General features: G+C 43.8%; 1 protein-coding gene across 3 annotated transcripts in view; it reads right to left on the reverse strand.

The window, feature by feature from the left end:
• Sgms1 (sphingomyelin synthase 1) overlaps positions 1-10916 on the reverse strand; it is a 165336-nt gene that overhangs the window by 76323 nt on the left and 78097 nt on the right. The window contains exon 1 of one of the 3 annotated variants that reach the window (XM_013348110.2): positions 8918-9134. The exons of the other annotated variants lie outside the window; for them this stretch is intronic. The gene's annotated coding sequence lies outside the window, so the exon portion shown is untranslated. Of the gene's footprint in view, positions 1-8917; positions 9135-10916 lie in introns of those variants that run through there. 3 annotated transcript variants of the gene reach the window in all.

The raw sequence follows: 10916 nt of genomic DNA on the forward strand, positions 1-10916 counted from the left end.
AGCATTCTGCTCTGTTTACTCCTCCCTCCTGTTTTAACCTATCAGGGCAAGCAGCTTCTTTATTTAATTAACCAATGACCTTCCTCCATCAGCATTTCAGTACAGCAGTGGGAATTTAGGACTTACATGTGCTTTAAGTGTTACAGCCCTGAGAACCAAAACACTCTAGATAGTGGATCCAAACTATCCTCCTGAGAACCAAACTAAAGCATTTTTCATAAACTTCTAAGAATGTTTAGCAATACAAAACCACACAAAAAAAATTGCATTTTTTTTAAATCATGCTGCTTTGATGAGGGATTTCTGTAGCTCTCTGGTAGTCTGTACAGTTTAAATGAGAAGTGACAGGCCTGCTCACTGGCCTGGGAATCCCTACGACAGCAGTTAACTCATTTTCTTTCCTCATGCATGTGTCACTCACTCACAGAGCGGGGTCCTACGTTTCCTGGGTGAGTAAGCATGCCGTGGTACTCACTTGGGAACAGTCTTAGTATATTCATCGCGCTCCCATGTTGAGAATAGGAGAGGAAAGGGAATCCTGGGGTAGATGAGTAACCCCCTCTGAAGCCAGCTGGTCTTACCGGGAAAATCTCCTCGGATTCACCACAGTTCATAGAGGGGCTCAAAACTTTTGGGCTGAGTACATTAAACGCAGCACTAAAGTAAAAATGCCAACTGAATACTCTACTGTAAGAAACACAAACTACAATGTAGGACTTGATAGCTCCTGCTCACTGGGAAGAACAACAAATACCAATCATGAGCATGCGCAGCTGGAGTGGAACAGCAACTCATGCTTGAGTTGCCCTGCACCACTAGACATGGTGCCCTACCGGTTAAGACACACTCTACAGTGTTCAGGGACAGCAGCAAGCCCACATTCCACATAAATGCCAAGAAATCTATCTTTATACACTGAGGCTAGACAATCTAGACCTTGGGAGCTTGACAGCAGATACTGCAGAAGTTGATGCCAAGGCCTTTGCACGTGTGTATGCAGCTTACAAACACTTGCAGCAGCATGTGGTAATTCCCAGTCCCACACCCAAGAAAACAAAGACAAGGAATGGATCTAACATGAAGTCACCCAATATCCATCAGGTCTCAAAAACTACAATCATTGGTGCCATTTAAACTCATAATTCCTACAAAATTTCCAAGCAATTTACAGATTCAACACAATGCCCAGCAAAATTCTTCACAGACCTCAAAAGAACGGTACTCAATTTCATATATAAAAAATAAAAAAGCAAAAAACCCGGGATCACCAAAACAATCCTGTACAATAAAAGAACTTCTGGAGGCATCACAATCCCTGACTTCAAACTCTACTACAGAGCTACAGTACTGAAAACAGCCTGGTATTGGCATAAGAACAAACAGGAGGACCAATGGAACTGAATAGAAGACCCAGATATCAATTCACACATCTTCAAACACCTGATTTTTGACAAAGAAGCAAAAAATATCAAATGGAAAAAAGAAAGCATATTTAACAAGTGGTGCTGGCATAACTGGATATCAACATGTAAAAGAATGAAAATAGACCCATAGCTATCACCATGCACAAAACTCAAGACCAAATGGATCAAAGACCTCAACATAAAGCCAGCCACACTGATCTTTATAGGAGAGAAAGTGGGAAATACACTTGAACACATTGGCACTGGAGACCACTTCCTAAATATAACCCCATCAGCATAGACACTGAGAGAAAAAATTAATAAATGGGACCTCCTGAAACTAAAAAGCATCTGTAAAGCAAAGGACACGTCAAGAAGACAAAACAACAGCCTACAGAATGGGAAAAGATCTTCATTAACCCCACAACAGACAGAGGTCTGATCTCCGAAATATACAAAGAACTCAAGAAATTGGTCATCAAAAGAACACATAATCCAATAAAAAAAAAATGGAGTACAGTCCTAAACAGAGAACTCTCAACAGAGGTATCTAAAATGGCTGAAAGGCACTTAAGGAAATGTTCAACATCCTTAGCCATCAGGAAAATGCAAATCAAAACAACTCTGAGGTTCCATCTTACACATGTAAGAATGGTCAAGATCAAAAACACTGATGACAACTTATGCTAAAGAGGTTGTGGGGGAAGGGAACACTTCTGCATTGCTGGTGGGAATGCAAGATGGTACAGCCCCTTTGGATGTCAGTGTGGTGATTTCTCAGAAAATTAGGAAACAATCTTCCTCAAGACCCAGTAATACCACTTTTGGGTATATATCCAAATGATGCTCAACCATGCCACAAGGACATGTGCTCAACTATGTTCATAGCAGCCTTGTTTGTCATAGTCAGAACCTGCAAACAACCTAAATGTCCCTCGACCGAAGAATTGATAAGAAAAACATGGTACATTTACACAATGAAGTACTACACAGCAGAAAAAAAATAATGACATCTTGAATTTTGCAGGAAAATAGATGGAGCTAGAAAACATTATTTGAGTGAGGTAACCCAGACACAGAAAGACAATTATCACATGCACTCACTCATATGTGGTTTTTAAACATAAAGCAAAGAAAACCAGCCTACAAACCACAATCCCAGAGAACCTAGACAACAATGAGAACCTCAAAAGAGACTTACATAGATCTTATCTACATGGGTAGTAGAAAAAGACAAGATCTCCTGAGTAAATTGGGAGCATGGGGACCTTGGGGGAGGGTTGAAAGGAGGGGAACAGAGAAAAATGTAGAGTTCAATAAAAATCAATTAAAAAAACTCATAATTTTCTTAGTCTTTAAGTTTATTTTCCTGGAGATTAGGGAAAAAGAAAAACAGATTTCACACTTCTTAACCACAGACACTGCTGGTTTGTCAGCAGAAAAATCTCCAGATTCAAAGCTACCTTCTTGTGAGATCTAGACTAAACTCACGAAACCCTTGGCTTATGGTTCTGCAAGAAAAATTCTCTGAGAGTAAGGGTTTGGTTGTATTTGTTTGCCAATACCAATAACCCAGCAACTTTCAGGCATCATGAGCCTATTAGAGGTAGAAGGCCACCTCCCATTTCTGCTCTATCAGGAGAACCAGGTGAACCTGAAGGTTAATTTAACCAAGGGCTCCCTCAACTCACAATGCTTACTTAGTCTGCATAATCACTTTCTTAGCTATGCGCTCTGAAGTCCAAGCCATTCCATTATGCATGCCACTCACACCAAGGTTGCTGTGATTCTAGCTTGTCCCCATTCATGGGGAGAATGTGAATTCTAATTCTGCTGCTGGCAGGAGAGAGTGCTCACACTGGCCACCTTTACAGGCTCAAGTCCTGTACTTCTGAGAGGGTTACACAAGAAGAGACCTTCAGAGGGACAACTGTTTCCAACAGTTAATAAAGCACCCTCCTACAACACAGAACTCTTCAGTAATGGAAGAATTAACAAACTGCAAAACATGTAGACAGCAAGTGGATTTGAACACTGGAATCTCTCATCTGCCTTCTGCCACACAAAAATCACACTTATCTTAAGGGAAAAAAACGCGCATCACAAATACTCTTGTCAGGGAGCCGCATGATGCTGCAGAACAGACTGTGGGGCTTGACACAAAAAGAAGGGGCCAAGAACAGTGGTCACGTGATACCTCGACACTAGGGTGATGACGCTGGTGCCTTTGGACCTACCCTGGCTGGGTGTGCTGTTTATAAATTAAGACACAGGGAAATATATGAAGAAACCATACTAAGAATAGAGCGGTAGTTAATGGGTCATTCTAGTAGGAACATGGATGATATTAGTGCTGAGAGTAAAGTAAATTATGGCAGCGCAGCCTACAAAGTTTCAGCGGAGAAGAATATTAGTAAACGGCCTAGACTTCTTGCGCTATTTAACAAAGAACATGCCTGATTTTTGTCCTTGTCTTAAAATTTTGCTGAAGGCTAAATTGAAGAGTTTCAGATTAAGGGCACTGTCAGAGAAGATTTCAAGACAGCCTAGCATTGACTATATCATGTCACTAACTGGAGAGCAGAGATCCAGGTATAGGTTTACCTTATATATTCCTCTAGGGAATGGGGCAAATGCTATTGGACCATACCACCAATGACAAAAATAAAAATACCTGCAGGCTTTAGAACAGACTCAGTCTCAAAGGCTCTCTCATAAACACATTCTTCCAGCTAGCTAGTGACAATACCCAAGCAAAAACAGCTATTCCAACTTCACAACCACAACAAGTACTCAACTGGTAAGCCAAGATTTCTCAACCCTGTGCTACTGACAGTCTGACGGGTAAGTCCTTGTCATGGGACTATCCAGGTGCCTGCAAGCAAGCTGGATAGCAGCATGCCTGGCTCCACCCATCCCTAGTCATGACAAGAAAACTATGTCCAGACATTACCTTATGTCCTTTAGAGGGTAAACCTGCTCTTTGAGGAGAACCAGAGTCAGCTGACAGAACTGCACACAGAAAAACTACACTAAATTCAGAAACTAGCAGGAACTAGCTCCCCTACAACCTCGCTCAGTACACATTCCTCTTCAAACCAAGCTACAGCTCCCCGTGGGAAGGCACATGTCACACCAGAGGGCACATACAGCTATCTGAATCCTTTTATTAAACAAGTAATATGCCAGCTTCTCTATAATGAACATGTCCAGTGTCCTCCAACCACTTCCCAAGTGATTACATACCCTCTCCAAAATTTCATTGCATATAAAGGATATAGGTCTAAACACAAACTCAGTTCAGACAACCTCCTGCCTCAAGTGGTACCACAAAAGCAGAAAAAAAATCCACAGCGACAACAATAACTAAGGGTAAGACATGAAGTTTATTATTGCTCTGGAACACTCCTCATGAATTAACTACTTTAATCCTCCAATGTCTTCAACTGTCTATGAGGTCAGTATTGTGGGATATTTGTACACTGAGTGAAGATATAATGTGCCGATTGGTTTAATAAAAGCTGAACGGCCAATAGCTAGGCAAGAGGTATAGGCGGGACTTCCTGGCAGAGAGGAAGTAGGAGATGGTCAGGGAGGTGCACACAGGAGACATCAGCAAGATTGGAGAGAGTCAGACATACAGAATGGAAGAACGGTACAAAGCCACATGGTAAAACATAGATTTAAAAAGCAAGTTAATTTAAGTTATAAGAACTAGTTGGGAACAAGTCTAAGCTAAAGGTTAAGATTTCATAATTAATAATAAGTCTCTATGTCATTATTTACGAGCTGGTGGTCCAAAGAAAAATCCGACTGCCAAGTATTCTTCTCTTTCTGTTTTGAGATTAAGGAAACAGAAGCCCAACCAGTTCCAATAAAATCACACAAGACCTGACTCCTGAGTCCCAGGTTCTTTACTGTTTTCTTTAGTCAATCCAAGAGCCATGGGAATCACATCTTCTAGGGACTCCACCTGGTAACCCGAGATCCACGGGTTTATCCAGGCGCGTTGCTCAAGGCTACTTACATCTGACATCACTGTTCTTCCGACCTGCCTTCTTTGGGTATAAGACAAGCGTATGTATCCATAGTGCTGTCCAACCACATTTTTCTTTTTGGATAGAGAACCCACAGGACACTTCAAATCTCATATTGAAGCTGGTATGCCATATGTATGCCAGCATCCTGAAATTCCTGCCCAACGCCTCCATTAAAAAAACACGTGAGGTTAATGAACACAAATGATCTTTAGCAGGCATATGCCAGACACAGAGATACTGAGGGCCACACTATGTAGCCCAGGCTTGTCTTGAGCTCCAGATCTTCTTGCTTCTGCTTTCCACAGGGTAACATTACAGACATGTGCTACTACTCCCCACCCTCATCACGTGATTTCTGTGAGAGCATCATCCATCTTTAAAAAAAAATACATTTTGCAATTCCCTTTGACAACAGAACACCCTCTGATTCTGAAGCCTTTGGAACTGACCGTCTACCTGCTTTTAAAAATCTCATTTCTGGAATACTTTCCTGTGAGATTTCTAAGATTCCTCCTAAGTGGTTCGTCCACCAGACTGGCACATTCTGTTGCATGCTCTCTTACTTTGTTTTTTTTCACAGGCCAGGAAGGGAACCCAGGCTCTCCTGGGTACTTTGCAAATGCTCTGTCATTGCGCTACACCCCTAAGCCCTGATATGCTCTTTCAACATCCTCAAGCATGCGCACTACTTCAAATAGCCAGGATGCAGAGATCTGAGGAGGTGGCCAAGGCATTCTTGGTTTGCAAGGTGAGTGGGAGGTCCACGTAAGGCAGATGGACCTGAAGAGGTGGGTAAGCTGGAATAGGTGCCTCAGGTCTTCCGAGAAGGTGGCACTGTTTTCTTGCAACATGGTGTGCTTACAGATGGCCACCACTAGAGCGACACATTGCACTTTTCCCTCCTTCTAACAGGTTAAATTGTAGCCCCTCTCATGTCCTTTACCTCATTATTCTTTTTTAAGTTCATTTTTATTATTTTTAATTACGTGAATAGGAGGCAGGAGGGCAGGTGTCCACAGGGGCCAAGGGCACCAGCTCTCCCTGGGGCTACAGTCACAGGTGGTTGTGCTGCCTGGCACGGATGCCGGAAACTGAACTCAGGTGCTCCGTAAGAACCGCATGTACTCTAGGTCACTGCGCCGGCTAGAGGCATCTTGCTCGCCCCTAGCTCACCCTTTTGAAAAGGCAAGTTTAACAGCACACTAAGTGCCCAGCCTAACTTGAAAACTATTTCCCCACAGCACATCAGACACAGCCCGTATGTACAGTCACTAGGATCTTGTGCCTGGTGTCACACTCGGAGAAAGCCAGTGTGCTCCTTCTGAGGAGCAGGAAGGACACAGTCAGAACTAAAGAGCTTCAGGAAGAAAAGTCAACAAAGATTGGTCACCCTGAGGCAGCCACATGTATCAACCCACCCATCAAGAAGAGTGCAGGGCTTGCTCAGTTAATATTTGAAAACCTCAAGCTTCCTGAGTAAATATATTATTCTGTGAACTTTGAGACTTGGGCACGGGGCACCAAAGACCTTTAAAATCACTTGGAAATCTGCTTCAAACCAAGACTCTCCTCAGTATAACTTCACATACAGAAAACTGGCGCTGTTTGACAGCTATTAGAGCCACAGGGAAAACAGCAAATGTCTGACGCTAACTCCCAACAAAGAAAGCAACTGACTGTGAAATAGGAAACAGGTTATACCAAGTCTTGAACTACGCAGCAGCAGCAGCTGGGGTAATACACTTAGCTACTTGGAACGTCAGTGGGAGGAAGGGGATGCGCACCGCCTCAGTTGCAGACAAAAGGACACCCTTAGATGTTCAGCTTTGTAACAACTGCATGTGAACCATCCAGTTAGGTTTTAGACATTTTAAAGTTAGCAGGCTCTTCTCCCACTCTCTCACCACAGGAGGGGGTCTTCCAACTGCCCAGCGGTGCCCTGAGGCGACTTTTCTCTGGAGATCAGAGGTTGTTAGCCAAGCTTTCCAAGCGGTTACCTTTCACCCAGACATTGGATCAACCTAAGGCAATGCAGCTGGCTTAACTATTAGCCCAGGAGCTTCCAATGGGTGCTGGACGTGCAGCAGGGAACTAACCTCTCCAATTACCAACAAAACGTAATTATTCCATTTCTAAGTGCTTTCTTTCTAGAGTTTTCTTTATAGACCTAAGAAAGGTCAATTGCAGAGAATTTTACTCTGCTCTCTCTCTCCATCTACTGCGAGCATCAGTCTACAGCTTCATAAATGCAGAAGAGCAAGGATAATGTTCCTAGCTTAATGCACATTCTTAACCATAGATCAGTTTTGAAATGTCCCTGGTACTGCCTATGCCATCAGAACAACAAGTGCCCGCCTTTTTGGTACACACTCATTCTACTTATGATAGCATCTAGGTTGTACTGTGCATTTCCTTAACAACCAAAAGCTATGTCCCAGGCCTCTACCTTCCCAAGCTATGGCAAGAAAGTCGGTAAACTGGGGATTGAGAGGTCCTGGACTGAATGACTGCCACCAAGGGATAAAATAAAAATCGGCTTGTACAATACAAACAAATCTGCTGGCCAAACAGATTTTTAAAAAGCTTAAAAATAACCCACAAGACAAAAAATTAGCGATTTAGTTTACCTGGTAAAATGCTTACGTAGCATGGGGGCAGACCTTGGGCTGTATCCCCAGCAACACGCACACACGCACACACACTCAACCAGGTTAAAGTAGAATAAAAATTTGTTCCCATCATGAAAACTGAGCTCAGAATCCTGTTGGGGACAACCCAAGTTAAAACACACAGCAAAAGAAAAACAGGGAGGAAAAAAAAATAGGCAACCCTCATGCGTTTCTCGGTTAGTTTCACAAGGGCAATCACCTTGAAGCACTAAACAGAGGCAGAAGTCTGCAGAGTAAACAGCCTCTCTGGAAAACACAGACAGCACGTGCTTCCTCCTGGCACCTGGTACAGGGCTCGCTCCCCAGTTCCTCCAACACTGGCTGAAGGTCTTTCTTTGGTAGAGGTGAGCAGAGGAAGCCTGTAATCCTTAAAACTCAGGAGCCAAACTGTAACTCCAATCTCACTTCTCAAAGACCTACTCTAGGAAACCCTGACAATCCCAGACTGAAACTGTGTCGCTTGTGTATTATATACTCGGAACCACATCGGCTAGCATCACACAGGATTTGGTGCATTTGTTGATTCGCCCTACCTACCCGGGGCCACAGTTCCAACCGCCACTACAATACTACTAGGTATACCTAGTTTAGGGCTGAAACCCAATTGGTAAGCCGATTCCCATGAGTTCTCTTGGTGAAAGAAATCCCACTGGTGATCACAGGGTGCCTTGTGGAAGTTACTCGCGACTTTGTTCCTCCTCTACTTTTCCTGGAGTCCCACCATCTGGCGCTTCTACAACCCATCACCCTGGAGAATATTTTAATAAACTGCCTTCCTTGCCTTCCCACAAAGAGCCACACGTACCTCTCCTCCCGGAGACAGGCTCCTGGAAACTTCCTGAAGGATCAAGTTTGAGCCGGGCACTCAGTCCCTGCGAGCGGCTGGTCGTGGGGAGTGGCTGCTGTCCCCGCCGGCGGACCGCCTCTAAGAAGCTGACCGGCATGGAAAGCACTGAGGACAGTGAGCTCAGGGGGCTGCAGGAGCCAGGCCCGCGCGCCTCAAGCAGCACAGGGTTTTGGAATGCAGGGCGTGGCTCTCTGCTACAGCTAAAGAAGTGAGTCAGCCCCTATGCGCTCCTAACCAATAAGCGCGTTCACTGTCGGCTAAGGCGGAACTTTCCTTTCTTGATTTAGGTCGAGTTCAGCTTTAGGTCCAGCTTAAGCTTTTACGAACTTTAGCACTTCGAAAGTTCGTGAAAACTTTTCTGAAGCTAGGATTAATCATGTTATAAGAACCAGTGGAAGTCCTTGGGTTTCTGCTGGTACAAGTTCCCGAGTTGAGGCTGTAATGGGTGCAAAGTGCTCTTGAGACCTCCATCAAAGCAGGCTGAGAGCTGACCTGCAATGAGTCTGGCATGTGCCCACCTAAGGTGGCCAACTACAGGTGACCCTACATGCAAGACACTTAGCTCAGCGCTCCACAGAGTAGCTACTCAGATATGCCAAGTCCTGAATCCGGAGCGCCACTATTGTCAATAGCCATAGACTGAGTAGGGCCAAGTGACACAGACCTGTAATCACAGTTAATCCAGAGGCCAAAGCAGGATACCTGCCTGGGCAGTTTAGGGAGACTGACTCAAACTTTCAAAAGGCTTTTTTTTTCTTTTTTTTTTTTTCTTTTTTTTTTGGTTGTTTGGTTTTGTCTTTTTCGAGACAGGGTTTCTCTGTGTAACAGTCCTAGCTGTCCTGGAACTAGCTCTTATAGACCAGACTGGGCTCAAACTCACAGAGATCCTCCTGCCTCTGCCCTTGAGTGCTGGGATTAGAGGTGTGTGCCGCCACCACTGCCCGGCTTGTTTGTTTTAAGGGGTGGCAGGGGCTGGATGTAGCCATATGAGGAAGTTCTAGCTTAACGCACACCAGGTACTAGGTTCCATTCCCTAAACTGCAAAGGAAAAACTTTTAAATGATAAACTGGCCTTTAACTTTAAAAACTGTTTCTTATGCTAAAAATACACAGAGCATTTTACAGCTAAAATAGCTGTTTGGTGTTGCACGGTTGGACTCTCTTAAATCATGAGAAACCTAGGCTTAAATGGTTTAAGTTTCTTGGATTTGATGTAATTACATAATTGAAAGGAAAGAATTACTAGTGAAAAAAGGAATCTTAAAGGAGTGATATTTAAAAAATTAAATACACTTAAAAGCAAGAATATATTTTTAAAAACATTCTATCTAAATACAGTGGCTTAAACATCATATTCTAATAAAAAATTAAAAGAAACTGTAAACAGTTGGGATTTGGCAAATTAGAGGAGACTACAGAACTCTTAATTCCCGGGGTCCTGACCTATTAGAACATGAACTGATCACTGGTACTGATGGAGTTTCTGAGAGGAAGAAAGATTATTTTCATTAGTTATTACTGTGTGCGGGGTGGGTGGGCGCACAAGTGTGGAGGTCAAAGGTCAGCTTCAAGCACTCAGTTCTCTTCCTACTTTACGCGGGTTCCAAGGGTTGGACGTGGGTCATCAGGCCTGCAGGAGAAGCATCTTTATCCACTGAGCTATCGCACCAGCTAAAGAGACTTTGTTTATAAACTGCAGATTAAATCTTCTTGGGTTTAGAGATCTCTTGAGTTTGACTCCCTTACCCACCCCCGTGTGTGTGTGTGTGTGTGTGTGTGTGCGCGCACGCGCGCTCGCACATGCACACGTGCGTGCACGCCCAAGTGTATGGTACAGATATGCATGGCTGCGCACGCTCAAGTGTATGGTATGCACATGCATGGCTGCACACGCACACGTGTATGGTATGCACATGCATGGCTGCGCACGCACACATGTATGGTATGCACATGCATG

The sequence above is a fragment of the Microtus ochrogaster genome, chromosome 8, assembly GCF_000317375.1.
Source record: "Microtus ochrogaster isolate Prairie Vole_2 chromosome 8, MicOch1.0, whole genome shotgun sequence".
NCBI classification, from domain to species: Eukaryota; Metazoa; Chordata; class Mammalia; order Rodentia; family Cricetidae; genus Microtus; species Microtus ochrogaster.